A 15,745-nucleotide genomic window follows, 5' to 3' on the forward strand; every position below is an offset into this window, starting at 1 on the left:
AGCCAGGATGGGTGGGAACAGTCACCAAATACCCTCTCTTTATGTGCTCACTTCATACATTTACTTATGAATTCATTCTTCAAAAAATTTGATTGAGCATTAACCAAGTTCCAAGCATTATTCTGGGCACAAAGTTTATATAGCAATGAATAAAACAAAATCATTGTCTTTGTGGAGAGCGGAGACAGACAGCAAACAGAACAAACAAACAAAAACAGGTAAAAACAGTCAAAAATGGTGACAAGTGTTATAAAGAAAAATTGAGTAAGGTGATAGGAAGAGACAAGGGGATCAGAAAGGGCCTCCTGTCTCATTCATTCATTTATTCATTCATACATTCAACAAATGTTAATTGAGCACCTAGTAGAACCAGGCCCTGTTCTAGGCTCCGGGGATACGACAATGAACAAAGCAGACAAATTTTATGCCCTCATTGAGTTTATATTCTACTAGGAGAAAGTATCAATAAACAAGGCAAGTAAAATGTATGCTAAGAAGAAATTAAAGTCTGAAGGCGGCGGGGGCGGGGGCGGGCATTGGGAAGTTGAAATTTTAGCTACAGTGACATTTGAGCACAGACCTAAAGTGAGGAAGTGAACTGCACGAATACCTGAGAGTAGAATGTTCCAGACAAAACAACTAGTACAAAGACTGAAGTAGAACCCGAGCTTGGCATGTTGGAAGAAGAACAGAGAGGCCAGGGTGGCTGCAGCTGACTGAGGGCAAGAAAGTGGGCACTAATATGGTGTTCAGAAAAGTGAGGCTCTCCAACCCCTGCTCTCCAAAGGCCTCTGTGCTTTATTCTGTCCCTGAGGCCATTGCTGTTCGTCCCAGAGTGTTTATACATCTGTCTCTGCATCACAAAAAGAGACATCTTTTTATCCTCTGAATCCTCAGCCTTTGGCACATTTAGATGAAAAATGAAATGAGTAAATGGCACTTGCCCTTTTTTCATGATTCACACTTTTAATCTATTTTTTTATGAGAAAAATCCTTCTTGGCAACCCACCTCAAAATCTCCCTATATAGAGAAGCTTCAATTTCAATCTCCCTCACTCTTCTGCATGGAGGCCCCTCCTCAAAGAAAGAAACCTGGTAATAGAATAATGAAGTCTTACTGAGTTACTGCAGCAATGGGGAATAATACCACACAGGCAATTCTGAAATGGGGTCTCACGATGCAAATTGGGTGCACAGTTTTTATTGCATATGGGTTGGGCTTGGAAGTTCTTAGGGTGGGATATCAGAAAAGGGTGAGTCTTTGGGTTAGTTGTTTTCTCAAGCTGAGGGATGATGCCAACAAAGCAAGGTTCTGAGCAAAGAAGGAAGAGTTATAAGAGTCAGACATTCGGCAGTTGTGATGGCATGACTGATGGGAGTGGGTGTGCTGGTTCTCATCCCTTTTACAAGGTAAATGACCCCCCATTGCTTTAGTTTTTTCTCATATCTGTTTAGGACCCCTTTAGGCAGGGCCACTGAGAGCCATGAAGAAAAGTCTCAGAAATTCTCTTCAAGCCCTGAGCACAGATTCTGAGATGGACACAGCCCAGGTAGGGATTTAAAGATCCATTTCCTATTCGATGGCATTTCCAAGACTTCTGAGATTTAAATAGGGCCACATACAAGTGCCTCTGGCAATTTTCTGTGAGAAAGCTTGCATCACAGGTGCAGCCTCCGAGACAAAAGAGAACAAGGCATAGAGAAAAAGACTTGTTTGTGTTTTTTTATTCTGAAATCATTTTAGACTTACAGAGAAGTTGCAAAAAGTAGTTCAGAGAATTCAATTATACCTTCATCCAGCCTAATGTTAACAACTGATACAAAAATCACACAATTATCAAAAGGAGGAAATTCACATTGGAATTAACATTTCATGTTGGTATTGGTATCACACCATTAACTAAACTACAGACATTATTGGAAGGAAATTTCTTTTTAAGGCAGATGTTAGCCTCCCTCTGATAAGTGTTAAACTCTGATAACAGCAAAATTCAGCATCATAGGAAAGTTCTATCACTCTCTGTTGCTCTATAACAAACTACCAGAAATGTAGTAGTTTAAACAACGGCTCTTTATTGTTACATCCCATGATTCTGTGGGGAGGAAATTTGGACAGGTGTAATGGGAATAGTTTTCTCTCTGCTTCATGATTTCTAGGCCCTCAGCTACAAGATTCACATGACAGGGGCTGAAGCAATTGGGGACTGTCCATTGGATCAGCATCTCTAGCTCCACATGGCTAGCTTGGGCTTCCTCACAACGTGGTGGACTAGGTAGTTGAGCTCCTTTCATGGTGGCTTAGGGCACAAAGAAAGGAAGCAAAACCTGACAGTCCTCTTAGAAGTTGGGCCCAGGCCTGGCATTGCATCGCTTCTGCCATGCTCTGTGGGTCAAAGCAGATACAAGTGAGCCCAGATTCAAGAGGAGAGCAGATGCATCCCCTCGTAATCAGAGGAGTGTCAAAGAATTTGCGATGAATTTTACTATGCTGTGGGAAACAGTTGTATCAGCTAATTCCATGTTTTGGAGAGGAGCAAGTTACCTTAAAACAGATTCTCTTTGTTCTGAGAAGAGTCACTTGAGAGGTCTTCACCCTTACTTTGTAGGGAGAAGAAAGGTAAAGAAGGTCTTTCTTCCTCCACATGGTTTAGCAAAATCTATCCCACTTCTTGATATCCAGAGCTCTGAAGAAGGACCAGATAAATCTGTATAAAGGACCCAGGGGCTTTCTTGGAAGTATGGTACACAGTTAACGGAGACTGTGGGAATGGATGACAGTGATTCTGGTCAAAGTCTATGGACAGAAAAGGACACCAAGACCATCTATAGATGAATGGATAAAGAAGATGTAGTATATATACACAATAGAATATTACTCAGTCATAGAAACGAATGAAATCTTGCCATTTGTGACAACATGGATGGACCTAGAGGGTAAGTGAAATAAGTCAGAAAAAAGACAAACACTATCTGATTTCACTTATATATAGAATTTAAGAAACAAATGAACAAACAAAAATAGAAACAGACTTGTAAATATAGAGAACAAATTGATGGTTGCCAGGGGGGAGGTGGTGGAGGGGATTGGCAAAATAGGCAAAGGAGGTCAAGAGGTTTAAATTTCTAGTTATAAAATAAATAAGTCACAGGGATGAGAAGTACAGCATAAGGGATATAGTCAATAATATCATAACTTTGATGACAGATGATAACTATATTTATCATGATGGGAATTTTGTAATACTTATAATTATCAAATCACCTGAAACTAATATTATAAGTCTATATTTTAATTAAAAATAAAAAACTAGGAAAAGAAAACAACATGATCCCTAGGGAGGAACTAACTGATAGGAAGGGGCATCAGGACTAATGACCCAGGCCACACATGATCCTATAGGTTTGGAGGAAAGAGGTAGTTCGGGCAGTCCCTCTGGACCCAGCCATCCTGGCATGACAGCTTTGCTCTGAAAATAAAACATTTACCATGTGCATGTGACATGGAGAGGACTTTCACCATCCTGGACTGTGTGGCATCTATACTAGGAAGAGAATCAAGGCAGTGGCAGACAAGGACCCACCAGGGACAGAAGCAATGGACAGACTACCAAGTTCATTTCTGCTGGAGATTAGAAGTAGGACTTACTCCTCAAGGTTGTTGGACAGTTCTGGGGAAGGGAGAAAGGTCTTAGGAAGGGAGACAGCAGACCTGCTCATAAGAGCCAAATGATACATGTGTAACAGGAAAATTTGAAAAGGTGTAGGTTTTATTTTTTTCCAGGCCCTAAAAAAGTGAAGAGGATCAATCAATTATAGCAAGAATCAGCAAACATTTTCTGTGAAGGACTAGATAGTATTTTAAGCTTATGGAGTATATGGTGTTTATCACAACTATTCAACTGTGTATGCATTGTAGCATGAAAGCAGCCACAGAAAACACATAAGTGGATGTGTTCCAATAAAATTTTATTTATGGGCACTGAAATATGAATTTTATATATATTTCACATGTTACACAGCACTCTTCTTTTTAATTTTTCTCAATCATTTAAACATCAAAAACCATCCTTAGCTCACAAGCCATACAAGAATGAGGAATGGACCAGATTTGGCCTGTGGGTCAAAGTTTGCCAACCCCTGAGTTATAGTAATAATGTATTATTCATTTGGATTCTTTTACTTAATAGGGTGTTAATATATTATTATATCATTCAAGAAGTCAAAAGGTAGGCAATTCCTGGGTTGGTTAATTCAGAAACAGAAGGATTCATCTTCTATACCACTGAGTGCTGCCATTATCATTGAGGTCATAGACCAAGGAGGCTTCAGTATGTACCGAAATTCCAGAAAGCAGGTGTTCAGTATTAATGATATTATTTATTTATTTATTTTTATTTTAAAGATTTTTATTTATTTATTTGACAGAGAGAGACACAGTGAGAGCAGGAACACAAGCAGGGGGAGTGGTAGAGAGAGAAGCAGGCTTCCCGCGGAGCAGGGAGCCCAATGTGGGACTCGATCCCAGGACCCTGGGATCATGACCTGAGCTGAAGGCAGACGCTTAACGACTGAGCCACCCAGGCACGCCTTAATGATATTATTTTTAAAGTTTAGGCATAATGAACCATTCTGAGCAGGAAGTGATGGGAACCCTCCTGAAATCCAGTTTTCAGACACCTTGCAAAGAGGACCTCCTAAGAAAAGCAGTCATTAAGCCAGCTATTATTTGTCTTTCTTTGACTGACTTATTTCGCTTAGCAGTACCCTCTAGTTCCATCCATGTTTTTGCAAATGGCAAGATTTCATTCTTTTTTGATGGCTGTATATACATACCACATCTTTATCCATTCATCTGTCGAAGGACATCTGGGCTCTTTCCATAGTTTGGCTATTGTGGACATTGCTGCTATAAACATTGGGGTGCATGTGCCCCTTTGAATCACTATGTTTGTATCCTTTGGATAAATACCTAGAAATGCAATTGCTGGGTCGTAGGGTACTTCTATTTTTAACTTTTTAGGAACCTCCATACTGTTTTCCAGAGTGGCTGACCCAGTTTGCATTCCTACCAACAATGTAAGAGGGTACCCCTTTCTCCACCAACATCTGTTGTTTCCTGAGTTGTTAATTTTAGCCATTCTGACCAGTGTGAGGTGGTATCTCATTGTAGTTTTGATTTGTATTTCCTTGATGCCGAGTGCTGTTGAGCACTTTTTCCTGTGTCTTTTGGCCATTTGGATGTCTTCTTTGAGGAAATGTCTTTTTGTGTCTTCTGCCCATTTCTTGACTGGAATTTTTATTTTTTGGGTGTTGAGTTTGGTAAGTTCTTTATAAATTTTGGATACTAGCCCTTTATCTGATATGTCCTTTGCAAATATCTTCTCCCATTCTGTAGGTTGCCTTTTAGTTTTGTCGACTGTTTCCTTTGCAAAAGCTTTTTATCTTGATGAAGTCCTAATAGTTAACTTCGGAGAATTTATATTTTTAACAAGTTGCCAAATGGTGCTAATGTTGTTTGGAGACCACACTTTGAGAACTACTGGTTCATTGTAAGCCCACAGTTAGGAAAGAGGCTGGTGCAGGGCAGGCACATTTTTCTTTGTGGCCTTTCATTTCTTATAGGAGAGGGAAATCCTTCTTGAAAGAAGGAAATCTCCTCTTTATGCTTCTTTGTCCAGAACTGGTTCACTTCAGAGCTAATCATTGGCTTGACCAACCATGATTCAATTCTTAAAGCTGGACAAATGACAGTCCAACGAAAATTAAATTTCTATCACAGAATCAATACATAGGGTTTCTAGCTCCAACACTTCGCCAGCTAAGTCTTATCTCTTTAACCTCACAACTTGTGAAGTAAGTAAAAGCAGGAATCTTTAGGTTGAGAGACCTTTCCAGTGCCAGCTGTGATCACCTGTGGATCTCATTGCTCCATGAAGTCATCTGGCCTTGCTGTACCACCTGGGTGGAAGGGGGAGGTCAGCTCTGAACCATATGAGCAATTCAATCAACCTTTTTTTATTATTCTGTCTAAAAGGACCTGATTTAATGATGGAGTTCTTAACTAGGTTTTGTTATTCTCTAGAAAGTTTTCTGTGAACACACAGGCACAGTTACATATTTGACCAAATATCAAAATTGGAATGAGTCTAGTCCAAGAACCTAAACTTCCAAATTAAGAGAGAATCTTTAATGACAAAGTATCTCATTCTGGAATTTTTATTTTACTTCAACAGGCTCCAAGTGTTTCACTAACATTTTTATTAATATTTTTCATATCCTACCTCAGTAGCATTATATTGAGTCTAGTATGATCAGTAATTTCCTCAAGGCCACACAATGAAGCAAGAGTCATAACGTTTTAAGAAAGGAGACCCAAGAACTATTCTGTAGGGAATAAACTGTGTGCATCATTACCCAAATAATCTGAAGTTCACTTCCCTAGGAAATAACCACTCTGTAAATTAAGAATCAATACCACAGTAGCTCTAGCCTTTATACCATGATTCCCAATGTGAACTGAACTTCAAAGAAATAACCCAGAAACAGTATAAAATCCTAGAAAGGCAGACCCTACTAAATTATCTTGGCTGCCCTTCCAGTCTTTTTCTCGTGGCCTCCTTGAACTTGAAGACAAACATTATCCTTATCTCTAGTAAACTAGACTTGGGAAGATGAATTTTAAAATGTCAAAGATTATGCCATGATTTCTGTCAAAGACAAAGAGATTAAATAGATAGTCAGCAAGGAAGGTAACGATGACTGCTCATATTTTGAAAAATAGTTCTGGCTGTACCGGATTGTAATAAAACAGGCACAGATTAACCCTGACACCTCTGGAAAAATTGTATGGTCACACACTCAGATGAAGGTTTAGATACCTGGGAAGATGCTTTGGTTATTAAAGATGCACCTCTTTTAAAAGAGAATCTGATTATTCCTTTAAAACTCTTTCTAGCTTAGAATAAGATACCACAGTGATCAATTTAGAGGTGTAAGCAAATATAAGGATATGTGCTAAGACACTTTGCTTTCCTTCCACTTGAACTTCCAACTATACAACTGAAGGCTGGGTTGGTGTTCACTATCTGTCATCACGATGAGGTAGCCAACTAACTCAAACCACAGAGAAGAAATGTGGACCTCAGTTCTTAGGAGGGATTCTTCTAATAGAGAGAAACTTTTCTCCAAAGGTAGGAAATTGTCTCTACTAAGGAAAAACTGCTCCAAAACCCCAAATCCCTAAACTCATTATTTTTTCAATGAAAACAGATCTTTCTGATGTCAACTCAGCACAAAGACCCAAACTTGAAATTATGGTAAAATGGGAGCCTAGTCACAGTCCTGGCTGTGACCTAAGCCAGCCTGACAAATAAATGGTAACATGCTATGGGTGCACTCCTAAAGTTTATCCATTGCAGACACTGCTAACTGATCAAGGAAACTCACAATTCTCAACACAAGTCTCTAGACATGAATGTGCTCTTCAGTTTTGTAGCCACTAGCTACATGTGGCCATTGAGCACTTGGAATGTGGCCAGTCTGGACTGACACATGCTTACATGTAAAACAAATACCACATTTTGAAAACAGCTAAAAATATATATATAAAATATTTAATTAATAATTTTTATCTCAACGATTTCAGATATATTGAGTTAAATTCTTTTTTAAAAATATGACTTCTAGAAAAATTTAAAATTACACATAAGAAATAAACCCTCAGCATATGGTCAAATGACCTTTGAGAAGGATGTAAAGTCCATACAGTGGGGAAAAGGATAATTTTTTCAACAAATGTTGCTAGGAAAACTGGATAGCCACATGTGGAAGAATGAAGTTGGACCCTTATCTTACACCACATCCAAAAATTAACTCAAAATGGAGTAAAGACAGGCATAAGACATGAAACTGAAAAACTCCTAGAATAAAACAGAGAAGGAGAACTTCATGACATTGGATTTTCCCATGATTTCTTGGATGTGGTACCAAAAGCACAGGCAACAAAAGCAAAACTGGATAAATGAGACCCCGTCAAACTTAGAAATTTCTGTGCAGCAAAGGAAACAACAGAGTGAAAGGGCAACCTACAGAATGGGAGAAAATACTTGCAAATTATATATCTGAGAAATGGTTAATGTCTAGAATATACAAAGAACTCCTACCACTCAACACCGCAGAACAAAGAATCCAATTAAGAAATGGTCAAAGGACTTGAATCGACTTTTCTCTGAAGAAGATATGCAAATGGCCAACAAGCATGTAACAGATGCTCAACTTCCCTAATCCTCAGGGAAATGCAGATCAAAACCACAATGAGATATCACCTCATACCTGTTAGGATGGCCACTGTCAACAAACGAACAAAGACAGAAAAGAACGCATATTAAAGATGATACGGAGAAATTAGAACCCTCGTGCCCTGTTGGTAGTATTGTATAATAGTATACCCACTATGGAAAACATATGGAGTTTCCTCAAAAAATTAAAAATAGAATTACCATATGATCCTAAAATCCCACTTCTGCATATATATCCAAAAGAATTGAAAGCAGGATCTCAAAAAAGTATTTGCATACTCATGTTCATTTGCAGCATCATTCACAATAGCCAAGATGTGGAAGCAACCCACATGTTTATCAGTGGATGAATGGATAACGAAAATGTGATATATACATTAAAATAGAATAATATGCAGCCTTTAAAAAGAAGGAAATCCTGTCACGTGCTATAACACACATGAACCTTATGCTAAGTGAAATAAGCCAATCACAAAAGGACAAATACTGTCTGATTCCACCCACAGGAAGTATCTAAAATGGTCAAAATCATAGAAAGAGAGAGTAGAAAAGAGGCTGCCAAGGACCAGAGGAGGGGGAACAGGGAATTAGTGTTTAATGGGCATAAGTTTCAGTTTTTCAAGATGAAGAAGTTCCAGAGAACTATTGCATAATAAGGTGCATATAATTAACACTACTGTACCATGCACTTAAAATGGTTAAGAGGGTACATTCTATGGCATGTGTTTTTTACCACATTTTTAAAAATTATAAATGTGGCTCACTTTTATGTCTCCCGTATTTCTATCAGACAGCACTGCTCCAGATAGCCATTGCCTGTGAGTCAGAGTTGGCACACAAGACAAAACCTGTTGGCCATGACAGGCCTGAGTAGTAGTGTCATGTTTTCTCAGATACGGAGCGAAATTGAGATTTTCCACTTTTTAAAGAATGTTTATTAGAACGGTTAGTTGCAAAGCATTTTTAAAATCTAAAATCAAAGGATAATAACTATATAGTTGTATATCATACATAACAATATTATATATCATATATATCAAATAACTGTATTTGGGGATCAAACTACAGATTATGAGGACAATGAAAGGGACTTTAAGGACTGTTTGGCAGAGACCTCATACCCTATCAACTAGAGCAATGAGGCCCAGGCAGTGAGAAGATTTCCTAAAGTCACACAGAGCTCTTTGAACCCAGAGCTCCCACCCCCACTTCTCCCCACCGCGCCCCCAGCAATGCCTCATCAGTCTGGCTCATTCAAGTCCCTTAGGTGACTTACAGACTGTGACCAGGTGGTTTTATAACATCCTGCTCTTTTCTCAACTGAGAGCCCGAAGTCCTTCCCTCCGTCTTTGTTTAATCATCCGGCAGCCCTCTCCATCTCTGAGTTCTTCCCAGGGACCAGAGAACAGATGCAGTTTCTCTCTCACCATCTCTATACCCTTCTCTATCCGGATCAGAGTGAGAGAGTGAAGTTCACATTGGTGTGTCCCTCTCCAGGCTCAGAATTTGAACCACCAGGACTGATTTCCCTATACATGTTTCCCTGCAAGCAAACCATCCTCAACTCACCTTAAACAAAAGGAGAAATACACCTCTCACTCCCTAGCTTTTCTCCCCTTCTCTAGGGATCATTTTCTACCCATGGAAACTAATGACCAGCTGCAGTGTTTCCAGGGGTTCCCTTGGCAACAACTCTGTTACAAACTTTCTCTAAACACAAGCTTCTTTCTATTAAAGGCACTGTGTCTGTTCCTACTAAGAAAACTTTTTACAGTAACATTTTAAACTCTTTAGAACAGGTCTGGGACCAGGTTTTTGTTTTGTTTTGTTTTGTTTTGAAGTTGGTTTCACTTCATTTATTTTGTCCAGACCTGGACACCTGAAGACCTGTATTCCTTAGAGGAATAAAGACATTTCTCTCACCTTGTTTTCCTTAGGACTAATTATCTAGGAGGTTCCCTTTCTGTGCTGAAGAAGGCTCAATAGGTTTGGCAGGAGACACTTGTGACACTGTCATCTGGGGCTCAGAAATGGAGTTAGGAGTAAGGGGCAAATTTTTTTTTAAAGGAACAAAGCTTAGGTATTTTTTAAGATGCTGATTTAGTGGGTTATTGAAAATGCTGCCCACATAGCCTTTTAACCCTCAAAGATATCAGATAACTTTTTTCTTGCAGTGAGATGAAGTGGCTGTCATTATCTCCGAAGGTCTGTATCATATTGGAATCTGTCAGTGCAGGTCAGGGAGTCTGCGGCGCTCTGGGCCCAGCTCGGGGACTGAATTACATTTCCCCGGCACAATGGCTGCAGAATGGGTGGGTGCTTTGTCATTTAAACTGCATAAAGAGGCAGAAATTGATTTTTATTGTGGATCTTCATATCTAATAAAGCTCCAAGGGGCTCTTTTCTTCTCCGATTGAATAGCCATTGAATGCTTTCAATCTAGTTCTGTGTTTCATGCCTAAACTGAATAGCGGGAAGGCAGAAAATAGATGGGGGAAAAGAGGCCAAGTCACTTTCCAGATTGAAAAGGATATGGCAGAGAAATAAATAAAAAAAAATAAAATAAAATAAGACTATTTGGAAAAGCATTTAAGTGGAAAGGGGAACTTTCTTGATTCTCTGGGGGGAAAATTGCTTTTTGAGGTGTGTGCGTGTGCTCAGGTGTGTGTATACACACGCACACATGTGCAAATCCACTTGTCGGTGTGTGTGGGCAACCGGAGTACTTTATGGGCACCGTAAAAATCTATGATCAACTGGCCCAGAGCTAAAGTGCTAACCACAGACTTACACCTCTAAGCCCCCCTGCCTATCCTGAGGGCCCTGGCCCAAAGAAATCTCAGCCAGACAGGCTCCAGGCTCTGGAAGCGGAGGCTCGTGGTTGAGGTGGGGAGGAACGTGTGGTTCCTTTTGCAGAGGCCCTGGAAGATCCTGGACCCCAGATTCTTGTCCGATGCACACAGAAGTCCTAGTACCTCTCAATTTAATAATCCAGGAGAGAATTATAATTCTCCTGGATATCTTCACCTGCTAAATCCTGACTTCCCTCTCTTGAACGGAGCGGCTTCCTAGTTATCAGGGCTTTTGAATTTTCATCCCAGTCAATCCTCTAAAAGCAGCATTGAATCTTAAGAGCTCTATGAATGCTCGTGCATTCAACCATGGACCCCAGATATCCAGCTCACCAGAAGTGTGCTCTGCATCTCCTCTATGCACAGCCCTACGCTAATGATAAAATCCTCTCCGGTGTGGACTCTGGAAGACTAGGAGGCTGGAGCTGCTGCCACCAAGTTGATCCCCTCAAGAAGAAAGCTTCCTTGAGAATAGAGCTATTACACAGAGCAGAGAAGACCCCAGCCAAGAACTGGAGCAAAATCAGGAATCCTTGGATCCAGCTGTACCTAAAGCTAGACCTTTCTCTAAACTTTTTATTTAGGGGCGCCTGGGTGGCACATTTGCTTAAGCATCTGACTCTTGGCTTCAGGACTCAGGTCATGATCTCATGGGTCTTGGGATCAAGCCCCACTCGTGGGGCTCTGCACTCAGCAGGGAATCTGCTTGAGACTCTGCCCCTCCCCCCACTCAGGCACACCCTCAACTCGCTCTCTCTCTAAAATAAATAAATAAATCTTTTTTTTTTTAAACAAACTTTCTATTTAAATAAGCTGAAGTGTTCCCTTTGCACTCAGTTCAGTTTGCTTTAGGTTTTTGTCCCTTGCAAAGAAAACAGACTTTACTTATATATTAGATAACTATTATTTGTAGAAAGATTTTTAACATTTAGTTTAGAAGGTCCTTTTCATGTATACAATCTCATTTAAGGTAATCACATAAATAGCTTCATGAGGTAAATCTTTATATATAATAAATTTCAAAAAACCTCTTTTCAGATAAAAATGCTACATTTCAGAAATGATAAAACTGAGATCTAAAGAGAGATTAGTGACATCCCAAATTAGAGCACCAAAAAATCAACATTTCTTTCTTTTTTTTTTTTAATTCATAAGAGACAGAGAGAGAGAGAGAGAGGCAGAGGGAGAAGCAGGCTCCCCACCGAGCAGGGAGCCTGATGCGGGACTCCATCCCAGGACCCTGGGATCATGACCTGAGCCGAAGGCAGACGCTTAACCATCTGAGCCACCCAGGCACCCCTCAACATTTCAAAAATCACGTTCAGTCCCCCTCAGACTGGTTCCTGCTCCTGTGAGCTCCATCTCAGCCTGGCACGTCCATCCACCTAGGGGCCTAAAGTAAGACTCCTTCCTTTGCACATGTGATGGGTTACCAAATCCCTAGGTTCCACCTCCTTATGTCCTAGAATCTGTCCCTCCCCTCCATTCTCACCATCACATTCTCCTGCTCTCCTGCTTCTTCAAAATCGGTGACCTGCTAACTGCTGCCCTCTCTTTGCCTCACCCCACTCTGGTCCATGCTTCTCACAGCTGTTGGAGGGGAAGGTTTTTGCAACTGAACCCTAGTCAGATGCTCCTGCACTTAAAATTCTTCTGTGGCATTCCAGAAGGTTTAGAATTTATTTAAAACTCATGCCCCAGTGCAACATTTTTCTATTTTCCCTAGTTTCACATCATGACCCAGCATGCATACACTTGTGCACATGCACACACAGTACTTGTAACAAAATACTTAATATCGTACCTCTTCCTATGTGAAATATTTTCTATTCCATTCTGCTCTATTTTATATTTTCCTTCAAAATGTTGGACATGACTCTCTCAATCAGGGGTTCTTAACACAGGGTCCATGGGTTCTCTCACTGGGGCTGTGAATATATTTCCAAGGATTCATACATTTTAATGGAAAAATTACATCTTCATTTTCACTAGCTGAAACTGAAATTTAATGTTTGCTTCTATTACTAGTGTAGGCAACAAACTACCATAGTGTTAGCAGTACCTGTGATTTTACCTTCCATAGAACTCACAGACGTTTAGATCACTGAGTATATATTGAAATAGTGTTCATGCTCATCACTGCTTAAAAATTATGCCCCAATCTTCCCAGAGAATTCTTCCCTCCCTCTTCACCTATTATGTTTCCCCTTGGCCTTGCTCTATGCCAGCCTCCATGTTCTGTGTATTTCTGGACTGGGACATATCTGTTTGCATACTCAGACTCACACACAAACACGTGATGAAGATCATACATACATGTAATTTTGAGCACATCACCATATACCCACACACATATTTTCAAGGTCACGTACACACATTCATACATGGCCACACACCCATTACTAGTGTACATACACATAAACATATCCATACTTATGTATACAGACAATTTCCTAGACAGGCTTCTTGAGAAAGAATCCTCCAATAGTTCTCCTCTCTTTGACATGCTCCAGGGACTTGGGGCCTTCCCAAAGTCACTTCTCTTTTGAGGCCTTGTTAGGGATCAAGAGCCTCCATAATGAATGATCCAGAAAGACTTATGACAAGGTCATGGGGAAGGGACCTTGGTCCCAAATAGCCAGATCAGCTGAACCAACCAATGGTTTTTAATGCCTGCTCCTAATTTATTATAACTATTATGTTATAGACATCTTTGTAAATCTCAAATTATTTGGAATAAGTAGGGTATAAACATGTACAGTTTACTAAATCATTAACTCTTTTGGAACATGGACTATTTTAAGAATCTAATGAAAGTTATTAACTGTCTCCTCAAGAAAAAAAAAATCCTCTTATTCATTTAAGAGTTTGCATACAATTTCAGGGTGTTCTGAACCTCCTAAAGCTATACCTTAATTCACAGGAAATTTTTCTCCTCATCATATCAAGATTTGTGGATTTGACATTCATGAATTGGAAAGTTGGCATTCCCAAAGATCCATGGCATCTGGTCAAATCCAAGATTCTGTCTGTAACAGTGCATGCTGTTCTGTGTAAATATGGTTTTGGCCAGTTATATATACCTGGATTGAAAGGATTACAAAGACAAATGCCCACAGGGGCCAGGCAAGCACCATAAACGAGTGAGGCATGCTGATGAAGCATGCAGCCCTTGTCGTCTCTTGTTTCCCCCAAGAGAGACACAGGAGCAAGAAAGAGTCCATTTCTTCTTTACTGTAAGATGAATAGCAGCATGTGCAGAATAAGCAATGAATGGCAGGGACAGTCAGCCCCTGTGAAGAGTCGTACCCAGGGAGTGGTGAGCAGTGTGTGTACCCACCTAACCTAATGGGAATGGCTACCCCTTCTCTCCTGAGGATTGTCACCAGGTGGAATGCAGCTCAGAGTTACCACATCTCTCAAATTTGCCACAAGCCAGGAATGTGTTTGTTATGTGAATTGTACTCTTTCTGCCATCCCAGCATTGTATGAGCTAACTCTGTGCTGAACAAAGAAAACATACATGTGAGCTGGACCCCACCTGTGGACAGCGGGGGGGTGAGGGGGGAACAGTTATTTCTCTGGACCCTCCCCACCTCTGAATCAGTCCCAAGGGAAGAGAGGGTCTGGGCACAACAAACTCTGAAACAAGGCTAACACAAACGGACACCAGTTTGCACAGAAAGCATGTGCAGAAAGTGATTCATTCTCACAGGCTGGTGCTACCCAAGTGCCCTCCTAAAGATTCAGAGGAGCAGGGCCACCTTGTGCCCTGACTGCACTGTCTTAACACCACCAGCAGCCCCACTTCCAAGAGGCAGCCACCTGAGGCTCCCCTGCAGCACAGACTGTTTGGAGACCCAGGCTCTGCACAGTGTAATGGGGCTCTCCCCTTCAGGGTTTCGCAGATTCCCCAGGGATAGTGCCATGTCTGGCGGAGTCCTAGGTGCAGGGTGGAAGAGGCAGGAGAGCTCATTCTCGTTGCGTTGCCAGAAAATACTAGTCTACATAGCTAATACAGCTCTCCTTTAGGTGGGAGAGGCAATCTGGCTGAGCTTGACACACACTACATGCATCTCAACAAACTCACTGTTACCCTTCACGCCAGCACTGTTTGGGGTCATCATTGTGATTGGATTAGCCTGTTAGGTAAACAATAAAAATATTATCTTAATCATTCTCTCCTCTCTTTTCATACTTCTTCGTGTTTTCCAGCAGTCACTTTATCATTAGAACTCTTAATTTCCTGGAACTCGTATTTTGAAGTGCAGGGAATTTAAAATATACTTTACTTCATCTGTGTGTGTTTTTATAAAATGTATGTAATAGAAGTTGGAGATAATTGCAAACTATTCTTGATTTTACTAGTGTTTTATTAACAAATCTGCCTTAATCCAGGATTAAAACTGAGTGAGATTAGAGGATTTCCCTCATCTGCAGCTTGGAGCAAGAGACTCTGTAATAGATGTGCCTCCTTGCTTGCCATAAGGCTGTCTATTATAGTTGCAGCAGTGTTGAGTGCAGACCAGGTCCCTCCTGCTCCTGATGTGCACATGCAGTACAGGAAAGGGGAACCCTCAGCCTGATTAAAGGCCT

This window comes from Neomonachus schauinslandi, chromosome 1 (genome assembly GCF_002201575.2).
Source record: "Neomonachus schauinslandi chromosome 1, ASM220157v2, whole genome shotgun sequence".
Classification (NCBI taxonomy): Eukaryota; Metazoa; Chordata; class Mammalia; order Carnivora; family Phocidae; genus Neomonachus; species Neomonachus schauinslandi.